The sequence below is a fragment of the Eptesicus fuscus genome, chromosome 10 (assembly GCF_027574615.1).
Source record: "Eptesicus fuscus isolate TK198812 chromosome 10, DD_ASM_mEF_20220401, whole genome shotgun sequence".
NCBI lineage: Eukaryota > Metazoa > Chordata > Mammalia > Chiroptera > Vespertilionidae > Eptesicus > Eptesicus fuscus.
The window spans coordinates 15,783,262-15,801,909 of NC_072482.1; the positions used below are offsets into that span (position 1 = coordinate 15,783,262).

Sequence of the window (18,648 nt, forward strand, 5' to 3'; positions counted from 1 at the left end):
CTGGCTAGGAACTGAGTCATAGCTGTTGTTTCAGCCGAGTGCTTATGTTTGCAAAAAGCAGGGAGGAGAAGCTGACACCAGAGGCTCTGTTTGTGGGAGGGGGTGTGTGTGGGGGGGATAATTCTGCAGATGAGCCTCCTGAGATTAAGGTGTGACAATTTTCTGCCTCCGAGATGAGCAGGAAGTTGAGGCGTTTTGCAAATTGCGAGCCTTCTGTTAATTGCCCTGTGCTGCTCGGAGCAGCCACACATGTTCTGGGCATCCTAATGCATCGTGGGCACCGGCTGAATAGAAATCCATTCTTGGAGGGACTAAAGAGCTAGTCGTCAGTCATTTAGGCAGCCGGGTAAGAGGAGATAATTAGAGGTTTGTGAAATTCTATTTGAAGCACGTAAGTGCAGACCAGTAACTCTAAAAGCACCCTTCCGAGCTCGGGATTTCAGGCTGCCTCCAAGGTCATTCAAACCAAAAGCGGCCCGTGGAGGAGTTACGGCAAACATCTCATGCGGGGACAGATGGCAGAATCTAATGGGCCAACGCACTGATGTGGGTCATTGTCAGCGCTTCGGGGTTCTGTTTCGCCTGAGACTGAACACATCCTATTGCCTTTTCTCTTTTTCTGATTGTGAATCCCTGAAGGGCAGGGCTGTGGATAATTCGCCTTTCTATCTTGAGCCTTTAGCAGGGTGCCTGGCACGAGAAGTCAGTAACTGCTTAATGAATGGAACAACAGAACAGAAATAGCCTTCTTTCCCAGTAGGAGTGAGCAAAGGAAAAATATCAGATTCATTTTTATTTCGTTATTAGGTATAGAAGTACCAGTAGAACTCGCTAACGTTCCAGCAGGATCTGTCCCCACCAGGATACAGTTGCATCTTCAGCGGCCATTGGAGCGCAGTGATTTGAAACGGATGGGCGCCTTTCTATCACATGATTGAACAAAGTGGTCCAACTTTGCATGCAGATGAGAAAGGTGACATTTCACACAGAAGGTAGAAGTTTTGTTGTTGGTCCCCATTGGACTCCATTTGAGCCTAGTGTTCCCTTGAATAAGGCATTACCCACGCTAAATGAAATCAGTCCACAGTATAAATATTTAGACGGATGAAAGTGTGTGTGTGTGTGTGTGTGTGTGTGTGTGTGTGTGTGTGTGTGTGTTTGTTTGGGCGGGTGGGGGTGGCGGTCAATTACTATGTTGTCCAGGGAACTGTGGAGAATACGAAGTCATATATGCAGATGATTCAACTAACCCTAACAGAGTAGTAATTATGTGCAAAGCTCTGCACCAGATGCTATAAAAGATAAAATGATGAATAAGCAAAAGTCAGGATCCTCCAGGGGCTTGCATTCCCGGGGAGGCAATAAGACATGGAGACAAGGACTTGTACCTCGAGGCAGCGGTGACTGAGAGGCACAGGCGGCATTAGGTGGGAGCACTGGAGAAAGGGCAACGGATAAGGAAGGGAGCTGTGGCAGAGGAGCGTCAAGGAGAACATGACCTCTGCTCTGATCCTGAAACATGAGTAAGACTTTGTTAGACAGATAAGGGGTGAGGAGAGCCCTCCGGACTAGAAATGTCCAGAAGAAAGAATAGGGTACTTGGGGGGACTGGGGCAAGGCACATTGATGATTAAATTTGATTGGAGCCAGGGGTAGCCAAGACAGCAAGAGCCAGATGATTCAAAGCCTTGAGGGGTCCTTAGTGTCTATCTGGTCAACCATGGAATGCCTGTAGAGTTATTGAGAAAGTAAATGGTGTCTATATACATATAAATATAGCTAAATTATAAAGGTGAATACAATTTTGAACACCATTAGCAACTATTCAAGAGGCAAAACAAAGAAACAGCTATTTTTCCATATGCCACGGCATACGCTAAAATATTCTTTTTAAGGTTTCATGGCAGCGGCCTGCTGGTGTTTAACAATCGGCTGTCTGAAAAGAAAAAGCCGAATGTGTGGCGTTTGCTGATTTCTGTGGTGTAATAACCTCATCGTGGCTGATTTCAAGCAACCGATATGAAGTCCCTTGAATGCAAAGTTGCAGAGCGATGCCTATGATCTGTCCCCAACAGCTGTTCGAGCTGCCTCCAGGACACCACGCTTCATTGTCATGAAAACATTGGCCCACAGAAGTGAGGTCCAGGGTGCGTGTCCAGGGCCGGCCAGGGCGCATCAGGCAGCAGGAGCAGGGCGTTGTAATCGCTGGGCTCTGTGGATTATTTCACACTTTCCACTTAGGAAAGAGCTATTAAAAGACACATGTGTTATTTCAAGAAAAAGAGCCTTGCCATCATGCCTTGGCAGGAGGACATTCGTCTATCCAGGAAGCAGAGCAAAGCTCAAAATTGTAAAATTAGTCCTTTTACTGATGCATGCTCAGTTTCTCCTTTCTGATTGGTTTCTACCCTGAAGATTCCTTCCTGTACCCAAGAACCCACCAACTTTACGCCTTTCTTTTTAAAAATATATTTTCAAGAATACAGCTCTCAAACCATTTATATTACCATGAAATGACTGAAAACTCATAGCATTACCCATCAGAGAGGAATATGTGTTTTAACAGGGGACCAAATTGTAAGTTGAGTGTTTTTAAGGTGGAATTATAAGCCATCGAGAGCATATAGTGATTCTGAAATAAAATCATTTTTTAATAGGTTGGTTCAACAAATTAGATATATAATTCAATTGACTATACAAAACACTCATTTTTCCTATAGACCAGAGCCCCTATGGGGCTTCACTATTTAAAAACGTGTCCTGTTTCTCTAGATAAAATGGACTTCTCATAGCTGGGGGATGACTTGCAGCCATGGAGGTGTCTAGGGCATGTATATAAACCCCATGGCTAATGGCTACAAGGCCCTTACACACCCTGCCTCCTGCCTCCTTTCCCATCTCACCTCATAACCAATTTTGCCCTTTGCTCTCCATGTCCCAGATCCACTGGTTCTGGCATTTCAAAAAAAAAAAAAAAATGCTAAGCTCATCTCAGGACCTTTGCACTTGCTTTTGACTTTGTCTGAAAAGACCCAGATCTCCTCATGTTGGCTGGCTCCTTCTCCTCACCCAGCTCTCAGCTCAGATATCATCTCCTTGGAGAAGCCTGCCCTGGTCACCTAAAATATGTGTACACATGCATGCACGCATGACTGCACACACATACTCAAAATCAATCACTATCCAGGCATCTTCATTTGAATTTCATTCATAGCACTTTTCACTATTTGAAATTACTCTGTTCATATAGTTCTTTACTTGTTTATTGCTTGTTTTCCCCAACTAGAACTTAATCTCCACATACGCAGAGATTTTTGCCTATCCTGTTCCCTGCTGTATTCTCAGGGGCTGGAAAGTGCCTTACACTTAGTAGGTACGCTCATAAGTAGCTGATGTATGACTGAATAACTACTAGTAAATGAATCTTAACAGGCGAGTAGATGGCCTCCAACAGAAAGAGACGCCTCCTGATGTAGGCGTTTCAGGAAGGTCCTTGTCGGAGGACACATGGGCATCTGAGTTCAGCGATCACCCCACCTCTGACAGCTGAACCCGCTGGCACAGCTCTCTGCTCAAGAACACCCTTCCCAGTTGAAATGGCCAGGGACTCTTAGGATTCATCCAAACCACTGCTCTTCCTATGACTGACCACTCTGAGGAAATGGGTGCAACATGATGCAGACCCCTCAGACAAAGACTACTTCCTTCAGACAAAGGCCACTTCCCTGCCCCTCAGGCCCAGCAGTCCTCTAAGGGGATTGACAGCTAAGCTGGTGCTCTCAGCTCCAACTGGGCAGGAGCAGATGTGCCCCCTTTCAACCCAGAGGCGGCAGCCAAGTCTGTTCTACTAATGAGCATAGATGTTCCCATTACAATGTTGAAGGCTTTGCTCCTTCTATGTGTCCTTCTGGGTCATTTGTGTCTGTTTTAATGCCTATTACAGAAAATTTCAAATATTTTCAGAAGTAGAGAGAATAGTATAATGAGAGCTTTCATGTACCCACTACCCAGGTGCAAGAATAACTTGGGGTTATTCTTGTTTCCTTTCTGCCATTAGGTCTCAAAATGTGGTCCCCAGACCAACAGCATCAATGCCTCCTGGGAAATCAGGAAGGCAAATTCTTTGGGCTACACCCAAGACCAAAGAAAAAACTCGCTCGGGATCAGTGTCTGTAATTTAACAAGCCCACCATGTGAATCTGATGCAAGTTCGAGACTGAGAACCCCTGCTCCATGTCCCCACCCACCCTCCCACTCACGCCAAGTTATTTTGAAGCAGATGTCTGACATATCATTTTGTCTATAAATATTTCAACATATATCTCTGACAAAGGCTCCTCTTTTGAAATCACAATACGTATCATCACAAAAAACAAAAAGCAAGAATAATTCCTCAGTATCGTCCAATATCCCGCCCATATTTCACCACCCATACTACCCATGTCCTCTTTACTCCCCCTCCCCTCCCTATGCCCCTTCTACCGTCCTTTCCTTGCTTTGTTTAACAGTTTGTTTGCATTGGGATTCAAACTACAGTATCACTCATATCTCTCTTAATCTATAGGGTCCTCCTCCATCCCTTCTTTTTCCTTCCTTGTAGTTTCTTGCTGATGATGAAGCCATGATATTTGACATTTAGCATTTCCCCCAGTCTAGATGTTCTTGGTGAACTTTATAGTGTGATCCCACCAGTCCCTCCATTGCCAGTAGGTCCTGCTAGTTAGATCCAGAGACTTCAAAGATTCAGGTGTGGCAAGACTTCTTCCTAGGTGGATGAGTCAGGAAATATGTCTTCCTAAAGGATGGATCAAGACAGGGAGGATGTAATGCCACTGTCTCTCTTTGTGGTATGAGCAGCCTTTCGTGCTCAAGGCCTGGGTTCATTCTTTCATAAGGCATTCATTCTTTCAAAACGATGGTATTCCTTCTGCATTATTCATGGAACACTTCTATTAAAAAGAATGACTTCTCTCTACGATGTAGTTACCGTGAGCTACATTTTATATGACAGGCAAATACATACTTGATTCTTTTCCTTTATTAACTAGTTTTGTGTTCAAAAACGATTCTTTTCCTTTATTAACTAGTTTTGTGTTAAAAAACACGATTTGTTCCTTTTTTCTCCTTCAAAGATGATTGAGGGTTTATTTTTTAAATGTCATTATGAATTTATTACACATATTTGATGGTTTTAAACCCACTGTAATTTTGCTAGTGATGCTTACATTGTCCATTGGCTGGTCAGAGTCTAATAGGTTGGCTCTTGTGTCTTTTTGACACAATCCTATCATCCTTCTGGCATGACAAGCTTTCCCAGACTCATGGCCATTTCTAGCCCCAGATAAGGAATCAGCCATTTCTCCAAAGAGCCTAGTTCCATTTAGTCAGTATTTCAACATGTTTTAATACCCTAATCCATATACTTAGATAGAGAGAAAGGTGTTCTTTGCACTGTGTTGGTTATCATTTTAAAGCTTTAAAACAGACAGAGATAGGAAATATGCAAATATAGTTTAAGGATAGCATACGTCATGAGTTCAGACTGATCATTCCAATTCAAATACAGAACTACCGTATTTTTGCTGAAACTTACCCGTCTTACACCTGCATCCTCTTTCTTCCACATCACATAACATGGTCCTTAACATAATTACTCCCTTGCCTTATCCCACACTATATGCATAGCAGCCTCAGAATCACATTATTAACTAGAGGCCTGGTGCACTGGGGATGGGGTGGGGGGTGGGTGTCCCTCAGCCCAGCCTGCACCTTCTCCAATCTGGGACCCCTCACAATTCGGGACTGTTGGCTCCTAACTGCTCACCTGCCTGCCTGCCTGATTGCCCCTAACCCCTCTCCCTGCCTGCCTGATCACCCCTACCTTGCCCCCTGCCAGCCTGATCGTGCCTAGCTTGCCCCCCTGCCAGCCTGATCACCCCTACCTTGTACCCCTGCCAGTCTGATTGACCCTAACTTGGCCCCCTGCCAGCTTGATTGCCCCTAACTGCCTCTGCCTAGGCCCCCAGTCTGGCCTCCCTTTGCGGGAGGCGACCTGGTGGATCAGGGGAAAGCACCGCCCCCATTACCCCACTGCTGCTGCCACTGCCGGCCTGAGCCTCAGCCCTTTGCAGCCGCCCATGGCTGCCTGAGCCTTGGCCCTCACAGCCACTGCAGCTTTGCCTGGAAGGACGTCCGGAAGACGTCCACTCTAATTAGCATATTACCCTTTTATTAGTATAGATACTACCAGGAACAATTTAAGATATTTTCCCCAGGTTTTTTTGTTGTTGTTGTTTTGTCCTTTGGGTATAGCCCATAAAGGGAATACAAATTTTTGTTTTACAGTCATTTGGAATAGTTTCTCTAATTCCATCAACTGGATGGCGAGTTAGGTTCTTTGGTTTCTAAAATGTTTACTGTTAGAAACATTTACTTTTAAAGGTTCAATTGTTGCTAAAATGTTCTAAATTTATTTACTTTTTCCAAAAGTAAAATCTTTTGAGTCATAGGACTGCCTTCCCCATTACATTTAATTTTGTTTTATAATTATAAAAAATATTACATGGCTCAAAACCAACCTACAAAGAAATCTAGCTCCTCTTCCTGTATCTTATATTTCACTCCTTTCTTACTTCCCATACAAGTTATTGTTATTTTATCTTTATTGTTTATCCATTCTCTCATTTTAAAATATATTAACAAATATATATGAACGGGAGGCCCAGTGCACGAAATTTGTGCACTTGGGGGGGGGGTGTCCCTCAGCCCAGCCTGCGCCCTCTCGCAGTCCAGAAGCCCTCAGGGGAAGTCCGACTGCCATGGAGGCCGGAGAGGCTCCCACCACCACCCCTGCGCTCACTGGCCATAAGCCCAGCTTCAGGCTGAGTGGCGCTCCACTGTGGGAGTGCACTGACCACCAGGGGGCAGCTCCTGCATTGAGCGTCTGCCCCCTGGTGGTCAGTGCGCATCATAGTGACTGGTCATTTCCACCATTCAGTCGATTTGTATGTAAGCCTTTTATTATATAGGGTATTATTTTCTCTCCCTTTCTTAGACAAATGATAGCACCCTTTGCTCATTTTTCTGTCTTGCTTTTATTGCTAAGAAACATGATTCTAGAGAGCATTCCATACTAATATGTAGAAATATTCCTATTCCTTTTCCCAACTGTATAGTATTCCACTACATGAATTTACTAAGCTTGTGCAACTAGGCCCCTACTGATGGGGGACCATTTCCAGTTTTTGCTATTAAACAGTACAGCAATTGATAGACTTTGCTCATGCTTTTTCATATTTTGCCAATTTATTTTTGGGACAGATTCTATAAGTGGAATTGCTGGGTTAAAAGGCAAATGTCTATGTAATTTGCTAGATCCAGCCAAATGCTCATAGGAGTTGTATCATTTTACTTCCCCACCAGCAATTTCTGAGAAAGAGTGGTTCCCAACAGCATGTGTGGCCGAATGTGTTGGACTTTTGCCCATCTGGTGTGGGTAAGATGTGGTTATCACAGTTGAGCTTTGATGTGTATTTTTTTAGTATGACACATTTAAGGATCTTTCTACATGTGAACTATATTTTCTACAGTTAGTTCAGATTCTGTATCTGACCTGAGCAAGCGAAAAATCCTAAAGAGCCCTGGACAGGTGGCTCAGGTAGTTGGAGCGTCGTACCATACACCAAAAGGTGGCCAGTTAGATTCCCAGTCAGGGCACATACCTAGGTTGTGGGTGTGATCCCTAGTCAGGCAACTGATCAATGTTTCTCTCTCATGTTGATCTCTCTCTCTCTCTCTCTCTCTCTCTCATCAATAAACATATCCTTGGATGAGGATTAAAAAAAAGTCCTAAACATCCACCGATGTTCCTCAGTGAGTTTCAGTTTGCATTAATCTAGTTATGAGTAAGGTGGATCATTTTTTCATTCCGTAAGAGCCATTTGCCTTTCTTCTTTTTTGATACCTCACTTAGGTCTGGTCATCACATGCCAAACCCATTCTCACCTCCAGGCTCTTGCACTTGGTGCTCCCTTGCCTGCAATGCATTTCACCAACCTAGACAGGGTTCGCTTATCCACAGCACTCAAGCCTCTGCTCCAATGCCCCTGCCCAGGGAAGCCTGCCCAGTCAGCCCATCTAAATAGCACTCTTCTCTGTATCTCCTTGCCCTGTTTTATTTTCCTACAAAGCATTTGTCAATAACCGATGTTACATATTTATTTGTGTAGTTTCTGTCTCTCCCATTGGAATGCAAACTCCAGGAGGGCAGGGCCCCTCCACCTTGGTCACCATGTATCCTGCACAGTGGGAGCTCCATGAGGCTGTGCTGGGGGAATGGATCATTGAATGAGTGGAATCTTTTTCTCTGAGATACAGCTGCTGGGGACATGGACCAGAAGAAAGTCTATTAAATGGGTCCCTGTAAAGGAGAGTAACCCTGAGAAGGGAGGGTGAGCCGATGAAGGTGCCTCAGGTCGATGGGCAACGGGGATAGTGAGGTGGAGGCAGGAAAGGCCCATAAGAAGTGAGAAGGACCCTGGAAGGGGAGGAGGGACACACAATGCAAGCTCTCCATCTGGACAAGTCCCATGCTAAGTGGCTGCTGCAATGCCCTTGGTCAGACTCAGGGACCAACCTCATTCCACCACTGCCCAGTTAGCACCTGTAAGGCCCACAGATATCTTATGGCTGATCCCTGAGTGACACCCTGAAGAAGCTGTTATCACTTCTTCTTTGTCTCACCCTCCTCCCCAGTCTCCAGGGTTTTCTCTCTGCCTCGATCCATCCTTTAGGAAGACATATTTCCCTTCCCATCCTCCATGTCTGAATTGGATGGTGCATTTTATACCAGGCAGTGCTATACCTAAGAAGCTGACACACTTGAAAAATTACAGAGATGAAAACAAATAGGGTGTTAGCGAGGCATGCCTGTCTTCTGGGCAGCAAATTTTCTGGGAATTGCTCCTCCTCCGCCCATCCTGGACTCGTCTGGGGGCAGCCCTGACCTGGCCAAGCCAGCCAGAGTTTTCATAAAGATTTTCCAAACCCAAACTGGGTCAAGAGCTCCTGTTCCCTGTGGTGTCAGAAGTTTGGAACTTTTGCCGACCAAGATTTTTCATCATAAAGCAAATTCAGACATAAACAGGAAGTAGAAGTCAAAAAAGGAAGTCCTGGAAGCACTGGAGTCCTCATCTCCAGGTGCCCCTGAGGCCCGTGGCACCCTGACGACCCGTGGGCCACTTATCCAATGCTCCCCTTGGTTATGTTAAAAAGTCTAGTGTTAAAGCAACCAATGCTCCCTTCCCTCCCATGCTGATTCAGATAGTGTTGCCATCCCTAACAACCAGGAGAGCCCTGGCTAACACACACACACACACACACACACACGTGCGCGCGCATGTGTGCGCATGGCCTAGGTTAAATAACAAGGGACAATAAAGTAAAAGTCATTTGTCAGGGGACACACATTCAAGTTTCTAATTTGCCCCATGGAGATGCTCTCCCCTCTCCCTCAATCAGACCTGAGGTGAGGGAGCTGGCACCATCCCAAACCTTCCTCCTGAGGTGACAGCAGAGTCCAGGATGGATTTCTGCCAAGAAAAGCTCCTCACAGACTGTCTTCCCATCTCCACTGGCTTCTCCCTACTCCTCATCCAGCAGGTGCTAGAACAAGCTCACTCACTCCTGGCCACCTGCTTTGAAAATCTGTGTATTGGCCTGATACCTAACTTTGTTTGGAAGGTCCCATTTGCTATTTCATCCTGGGCTAGCTGAAACTTGCAATTTAACATCCTGCTACACTATCATGTACCTGGGGCTCACTTTATGAAGTCACTCTAAAAATTCATTAGCAGTATGCTATGTGCACGTCACAACAGGCTGTTTAGAGATGAGAAAGTCATGTGCCCAAGGTTGACCAGCTGGGAAGTGATTGAGGTCGGTCAAATCCCACTGGCTGGCCTCCAGAGTGTGAGTGCCTAACTTCTCTGCTGTGTAGACTTGAATGTTCTGGAAGGGAGAACATGAACACGTCTGCATTTTGGACAGAATTTTAGTTGTGGTGTCAAGGCTGGATTAGAAAGTAACAAAGGCAGGAGCCAAGAGACCTGTCATCTCAAAGGAACTTTACGAGGGTAGAAATCAACTTGCTGCATTTCTAATAGAATTATGTAAGCCAGTGGCAATGAGGAACCAAATTAGGCAATGAGCAATGCCAGAGATATTGTAGAAATATGAGAGAACTCAGTGACCATACTGGGTAGGGAAAGGGGGGAGGGGTTGTCAGAGACAGGAGGGAGGTATGGCATGGTTAAGATTTCAAAATATTATCTCCAAGGAGAAGAGAGTACCAGTGACAAGGGTGTGTCCCTTAAAGAGATGAAAGATCCCACCTACCAGCAAAATCAGAAAGCCTCAAAGAAAGAGGGAGGCATTTGATATGCACACTGGGTAGAACTAAGATGAATCAAGGTCTTATGAGCAAGAGGCTGTTTAAGGACCAGTGAGCAGCCCATTGAGTTGGAATGCAAAACTAAGCCAAGCAGTGGTGAGTTATAAGATCAGAAGGGAGAGCTGTGGCCACACATATAAAATTTTTGAGTGCCAGGGCAATTACTAGTATGAGTATATTTCACTCAGTAAGGTATGGGATCTATCAAAAGTTTACTTTAAAAAACTGCACACTAGGTTGAATTGGAGTGGAGGGGGGTTGTAAACGTTGGTAATCTCAAAGGCACTGAAGGGTTGTTATGGAGATAAAGCAGTAATATTAGGAAAGGAATGGGTATGAGAAACACCACAAGATGCAATGTTCAGGATTTAACAATTAACTGGCTGTCCAAGTAATGGTCAGCATGGGGAGGAAAGCAGGTTGGAGGTACCAGAAAAAGGAGAAATGGAGACAGGGAGGGTGGGAGGAGAGGAGACTCTAAAGGCAAGCCTGGATAGACAGAGGTAAGTTTATGTGAAGTAGCTTACCTAAGTAGGGGTCAAAAACAAATTGTGATCAGTTTTATACATCCATGACAGTGAGGTACACGTCCACATTCATTCACTTCGATCTTTAGCTATTATCATGAATCTTCACTTACGTAAAAAGGCAAAAAAGAAAGGTAAGGGTAAAAACTGAGATTAAGATTTACAGTGGTAACAGGTGCTAGTCTTTATAAGGTATTAATTAGGGGTGAACATTATTGCAAAGCTGTTCTAGTCCTGACTAGTCAAGACTGTGCAAATGATTCCTTTCACCCTACCCTGTTCTTTTATGCTAAAACCTGGGGGAAAATAGCATCAAATCTATGAATAGTGGTCTTTCTATGCAACTATTTCTACTTTCCTTTAGAAAGGTATAGATATTCATTTGAGTTGTAAATACATGAATGTATTTGATGAGTCTTACTCTATATTTGAATTTTAAAACTTATGGAGCAAAAAAAAAAAATTACTTCTAGGAAAGCAACTGTACCATTTTTGGAACTGAACTTCTAATTGTCCCACCAAGCCTGCTAGGCTTCCCATGCTCCCTGCTTCAATTGTGGCACCACCTTCCACCCAGTCACCTTGCATCACAGTCTCAGTCATCTCTGATTCCTTCCTAGAGGTCCAGAGAATCAATGAGGTTGTCAAAGGGCCCTGTCTCTCTGACTGTCTTCTCAGGTAGCATTAGAGAAACTTTCCCTAAGGAAGGACCATTTTGCTGAATGTAAAAAGGTAGATGGGAACAAGTAGGAAGACAACAAGTAAGGAGATGGGAAGAGTAGGCAGGAGCCTGGGATGATGTGTTGAAGTATGAAATACTATGAGTAGACCAATATTGCAGAAATTTCCAAAAACCTATTGATGTTAAGCAGAGCTAGGGATTAGGGTTTGAAACCATGGAAAATGCAGCTAGACTGTCAGGCAAGGGCTTGTGAGTTATGGGTAGGAGTTTAAATTTTGTACCATAGGAAGAAAGAACCAGCGAAGGCTAGAACAGTAGCATCTTGACTCTCGCTGCCTCTGAGTTCACTGCTCTTTAATCCACCCTGCAAACCATCTGTGGTCAGAAAGACCTTTCTACTAAAGAAACATGACCATGTTCCTGTCCTGGAGAGTGGAGTGTAAAGTTAGAACTAGGGCTGCATACGTGCAGAAGAGACAATGTTAGAAATCAGAGACCTCTGAGCCCTTGTGCTGGGAATTTCTCATGGCCAGCCTTCCCCACTAGAATAATGCATTTGACTCCCATATACGTGATGCACATAAACCCATTTGAGCACTTACCCTGCTGTATGGTTAAATGTTTTATTGTAGCCTCAGCACTTAATAAGTGGTTTCAGATAATGTCTGATAAATAAATGAAAGATTGCATGGACAATCCTCACTTCTTTTCATGAATGGGTTATTTCTAAGTGATTCTATTCTGGCAGCAGCTCCACTAGCTTCAGTCCTCTGTGCTTAGCATGAAGTCTCCCACCCCATCACCCTTTTCCTTACCCCCTCAGATTTAAAAGCCCTGGAGACTTATAGTGGAAGAACTAAGAAGCACAGCCATGTAGCCTCAGGTGTATTTATGTGTATAGAGATGGCTAAAAGTCCACCGAAGGTTGTGCTGGAGGCTAATTCCAGCAGGGCATAATAAAATGCAAGAAGTTCATCAGAAGGCTGATGAACCTTGGGGGTTCAGCAGGGCTGAAGATCTGCATGTTATTGCCTGCTGCCAGACAGCTGAGAGCAGTTCCCTCAACCTGATAATCCTTTACTGTTTACCAAACCTTCCCTTTGATATGTGTATCTGCTTTGCTAAAAGGCAAAATGTGTGAATAAAAAGCCCTGGGGCCAGAGATTTGGGGAGCTTAGTCACTAGAGCTAAGCCTCCCCTGGCTCCCCAAACATGCCTCCCAAATTTATATTTCTTGTCTAGTTTATTTAATTTATATTGCAGATTCCTGAACCCTTGTAGCTATGAATAAGAACCCAGCACTTCCATAGTATAAATCTGTCTCTGGAACATGGTTTCCCAACCAGGGCTATGGTTGCCAGTTCAAGACTGACCTTGTGACTGAGTTCTGGGCAATGGAGTAGAAACAGAATTACAGAATGCCACTCTCAGGCTTGCCATAGTGCTCCCTGCAGGACCCTCGTGTCTCTTCTTCACCCTGATCTCTGGAGCCAAGTGTTGAAGATGGCAGAGCCTCTCTCAGCCCAGGTCTCTGAGTGACTGCATGGAGCACATTCCTAGTTCCTTCATCCTCCTCCCCTATCACACTGTCAATGGGGTTTTACATGAGTGGGAAATAAGCCTCTTTTCTGGTAGGCCCCTGAGATTTGGGATCCTATTTGGTAGAGCAGACGGCATTATCTCAAAGAATTCAGCATGCATGTGTACTGTGTGTGTTCATGTATGCCTTCTCCTAACACAAAATTCAGATTTATACAGAATCAAAAACCAAATGGAGATAGAACTGAAAGAGGATTTAATCTCTGAATGTGGATGTCTTTCATGTTAAATTTAATTTGAATGTCTTAAATCAGCACGTGAGCAAGGAGTCATATTCTTATTTGATACATAATGGTTAGAGACCAGGTAGAAAATGGGGCTGGAGAAAAGATCTGGAAAACCAAAGGATAAAATGGATAAGATCAGAAAAGATTCACAATTTTTTAATCAGATGAGTTAATAATAGACACACACTCATTTTGGGTGAGATTTCAAATAAAAAAATAAATAATCCAGATGATATGTAAGTGACATAAAATTATGCTTATGTTGCTGGGCCTTGTTGAGCTGCAGACTATTAATGCCCTATACTTCATGGCCACCTCCCTAAAAGTGTAAGGTAAGAACATCCAGTGACTTGCTCTATATTTCTAACCATTTTAGGGCTAAAGAAGGCATCTAAAAAAGTAAATCTTCTTTTATTACCCATGTATTCTTTCATTTGCTCTCCCTTTTTGAGAAGGGTTTGTGGTAAGTCCAAAAGCTACAACAGAGGAAGGTAAAGAGGAAGAGGGAAGAAGCCATATGGAAATGCACTAAAGGGCAGTTTCTGGTATAAGATGTCAGGCTGATTATACACATTCCTACCTTCTAGATTGGGGTTTGGGATGCAGGTGTCTGTTGCGCATGTCAATACCTTTGGAAATTTCCAAAACTTGGAGAAATCACATGCTTCCTTTCACTGAAATATATCTTTTATTTGTCTGTTTGTTTGTTTCCAGAGAGTTGGGGTGTCAAGAGTAGGAAAAACAAGAAGCCCTCTATGGAGAATTGGTGCTGGGATCAAGAGAAGGAGGGGTCAAGAGATTTTTTAAGTTACTGTTCAGGTTAGCCAAGCTAGTTCATCAGAATAGGTTAAGGAGTAAGAGCCTCAGGGCAAATGCTCTACACAATATTGTGCATTTGGTGGAGTTTTCTTTGTGCTGTGTTTTTGGGACACCTGGTATGGAAGGCAAGGTGGAAAAAGACATAGAATTCCAGTGGTGGAATCATAAATAAACTTGTCAAAGAGGAAGTCTTTAGCAAGTATGGTTCTGGGCTGTGCATTTAAATTTTTGGTGTTATTATTTTGGTAGAGCATAAAATGAAGTTTCAATACTCTGTTAGTAAAAATGTGACTCAAAACAATCTTTCTGGAATTCAGGAGCCTTTAAAAAAAATAAGTAAAGCACACAACAACTTCCATTTATAGTAAATATAGAAAATTGTAGGAAACCATTGTGCAACTCTCAAAAAGGAAAAGCCACACTCACTACACAATCACAGACTTTTAAAACCCCTTCAGAAAGTTAATGAAAAAGAAACTTAAATGAACTGAATTCCATAAAGTGATGAGTGCTTTTCATGAGAAAATAAACACATGTCTGCTTTCATCTTTTGTAAATAGTGGGAGAAAGAAAAATTTACTAAGGCAGGTATAAGGAGAAGCCACATGAACTCCTAATAAACTTTATAGAGTTTCACATGGGCTAGAGAATAATGGATTAGAATCCCATCAAGTACCAAAGAGCAAATCTGTAAAGCCAATACTTTATCCATCAAAAATTAAAATAAAGATCTGTGGGACAATATAAAGTATTTGAACATATGTACAATAAGAGTCCCAAATATAGAAGAGAATGATGCAGAAGAAATATCTGAATAGATAATGGCCAAAATTTTCTCGAAATTAATTAAAGATGTCAATGCATAAATCCAAGAAACTCATTAAACTCTGAGATGACCACATCTAGAAAAATCATGGTTATACTCTAAAATTCAAAATTAAAGAGAAACTATTAAAAACAGGAAGAGGAAAAAGACATACTACACACAGAAGAATAACTAAAAAATGACAACCGACTTATGAGAAACAACGGTGGCCATAAAACCATGGAACAACATATTTAAAGAAAGAAAAATGTTAAACTATCAACCTAGATTTAGATATCCAGCAAAAAGTGACTTTCAAATATGAAAGTAGATCCTTATCTATTTCTTGTGAGAATGTAAAATAGGGAAGCCATTTTGGAAAATTATTTTGTAGTATTTTAAAAAACTAAACATAAAATCCTCTCTCTCCCCCCATTTTTTTGGGAGGCAACCTAATTTTTGGTGGCCTTGTTTTGACAAGACTTAAAATAATACACACACACAAAAAAACTAAACATAAAATTAAGATATGATCTAGAAATTCCACTACAAGTTATTTATCCAAAAGAAATGAAGATAGGTTGACACAAGACTTGTGGGCATGTGTTTACAGTGGCTTTGTTATAATAGCCAAACATTGAAGACAATATAAATGTTCATCAACTGATTAATGGGTAAGAAAAATATAGAATATTCATCTAACCAATCAATCTCTACTTATCAATAAAAAATAAGCCATTGACATAATATAATGTGGCTAAACCTCACAAACATTATGCTAAATGAAAATAAGCAGAAGACTACACATATATTGTATAATTCCATTTATATGAAATGTCCATAAAAGTAGATTAGTGATTGCCTGCAACTGTGGGTGAACAAGGTGATGGTCTACAAATGGGTATTAAGAAACTTTTGGGGGGATAGAAATATTCTAAAACTGAATTTTGCTGATGATTGTACAGGTCTATAAGTTTATTAATAATCATTGAACTTTATACTTAAAATGAGCAAATTTTATGTTATGTAATTTATGCCTCAATAAGGTTGTTAAACAATACAAAGACAAAATAAAACACTATCAACAGAAGTAGGAAAGTATCTATTGCATATCTGAACTACTAGAAATGATTTTAAAAATATTATTTCTAGAGGGAAATAACCCTAGTGGAAACTGTGGGGTTTACAGCATATTTAGAAGTTAAGTATCTATATATAAAAAGCCAGCGACCAGAATGCCTTAACAACTGGAATGACCAGTTGCTATGATGCCCACCACGGCCAGTGAACTGGCCTGATCAGGAGGTGGGGCCGGCCAGCCAACCTCCTGAAGCCCCTCCCCCTGGCTGGCCCTGCCCCCAATGGCCCCCACCACCCCAATTTGCCCACAGCCCCTCCCCCCAGCCGGCCCCACCCCTGATCACCACCCCCTACCCAAATAGGGGGCGGGGCCAGCCGGCCAACCTCCTGCAGCCCCTCCCCCCACTCGGCCCCATCAGGGGCAGGGCTGGCCCGCCAACAGCCTGCAGCCTCTCCCCTCTGGCTGGCCCTGCCCCCAAGGGGCCCCCACCATCCCGATCAGCCCACAGCCCCTCCCCCTAGCCAGCTCCACCCCTGATTGGCCCCCACTCCAATCAGGGGCCCCCACCAACCTGATCGGCCCACAGCCCCTCCCCCTGGCCTGCCCTGCCCCTGATCACCACCACCCCCCAATAGGGGGTGGGGCCAGCTGGCCAACCTCCTGCAGCCCCTCTCTCCACCTAGCCTCACCCCAGATCAGCCCTCCCACCCCGATCAGCAGTAGGGCCAGCCAGCCAACAGCCTGCAGCCTGACAGACCCATGGCCCCTCCCCCAGGCCACTAACTGGCCCCTGATCAGTCCCCCCACCCCATTCATGCCCACAGCCCCTCCCCATACCGGGCCCCACCCCCGATCAGCCCCCACCACCTCAATTGGCCCATGGCCCCTGCCCACCAGCCAGCTCCACCCCCAATTGGCCCCCCAATTAGGGGTGGGGCTGGCTGGACAAACTCCCATGGCCCCTCCTCCAGCCACTGACCCCCAATCAGCCCCCCTTTCGGGGGTGCAACTGGCTGGCCCACTGCCCACAGCCCCTCCCCATGGCTGGCCCCACCCCCAACCCACCCCCCCACCCCAATTGGGGGCAGGGCCAGCCAATTGCTGGCAGCCCATCCCCCCAGCTGGCCCGGCCCTGATGGGGCGGGCTGGCCGGCCAACCTTCCACCATCTCCTCCTCCCAACAGGCCCAGCCCCGATCAGCTGATTGGGGCCGGGCTGGCTGGACCCCACCCAGGCACAAATTCATGCATTGGGCCTCTAGTATAACAATGAAAGCAAAAAGATTGGGTAGGTGAAAAAGCAATTATACTGTTGTAATGATCTTTGTAAAGTAATATAACATTAGTTGAAGGTAGGCTGTGATATGCTCAAGATGCCTATTGTAGCCTTGAAGCTAGAGCAACCATTAAAAACAATACAAGGAGGACTAGCTAAAAAGAACACAGAAGAAAATCAAACAGAATACTAAAAGAAAACACAATTATCTTACCCAAGAGAAGGTAGAAAAGAGGAACAGAGAAACATAAACCAGATGAAACAAATAAAAATTAAATGTCAAGATGGTAGACTTAATTGAAACCATATTGATAATTGCTTTAAATAAAAATGGATTGTAAACACATTAAGTAAAAGGCAAACATCAGACTGGATAAAAAACAAGAATGCAGGAATCAATCTCTCTCTCTCTCTCTCTCTCTCTCTCTCTCTCTCTCTCTGTGTGTGTGTGTGTAATATATTTTAAATTTAAAGACATGGACTGGTTAAAAGTAAAACATTAGAAAATTATAAACCATGCAAACAGAAAACATAGGAAACTTGGAGATCTATATTAGTACAACACAGAGTAGACTTTAGGACAAAGAGAATGACCAGATATAGGAATATATATTTTATCCATTTAAAATCAAAATGGTGTAGCAATCCTAGATGTGAATGCACTTGATAACAAAATTTCAAAATACAGAAGCATAATTTCACAGATCTAAAGAAATACAGATATATAATCTCAGTAGGATATTTTAACACCTCCCTCTCAGAAACGGATAGAAAAAAAAATCAGTAAGATAAAGAACAACTGAACAACTCTACAAACCACTTTGACCTAATTGACATTTATAGAACACCTTACCCAGCAACTGCAGAATACATTTTCTTTTCAGATGTGCATGAACATTCATCATGACAGACCACATGCTTGCCTATAAAAACATTTCAAAATATTGAAAAGGACAAAAATCATGTAAATCAGAGTTTCTCAAAACCTTCAAGTCCATGGAGTCCCTGAGACCCTTTTAGGAGGTTCACAAGGTCAAAACTATTTTTGAAATATTGAGAGATTATTTGCCTTCCTTTTTTATTATTTTACTAGAGGCCCAATGCACGAAATTTGTGCAAGGAGCTCGGCCCTCACAGCCCTTGCTTTGTACAGAATGTTATCCGGAAGGACATCCGGAAGGTC

The 18,648-nt window shown here is 43.4% G+C and overlaps 1 protein-coding gene across 1 annotated transcript in view; it reads right to left on the minus strand.

Annotated features, from left to right (window-relative positions):
• RCAN2 (regulator of calcineurin 2) overlaps positions 1-18,648 on the minus strand; it is a 244,718-nt gene that overhangs the window by 97,994 nt on the left and 128,076 nt on the right. The gene's annotated exons all lie outside the window — the stretch shown is intronic.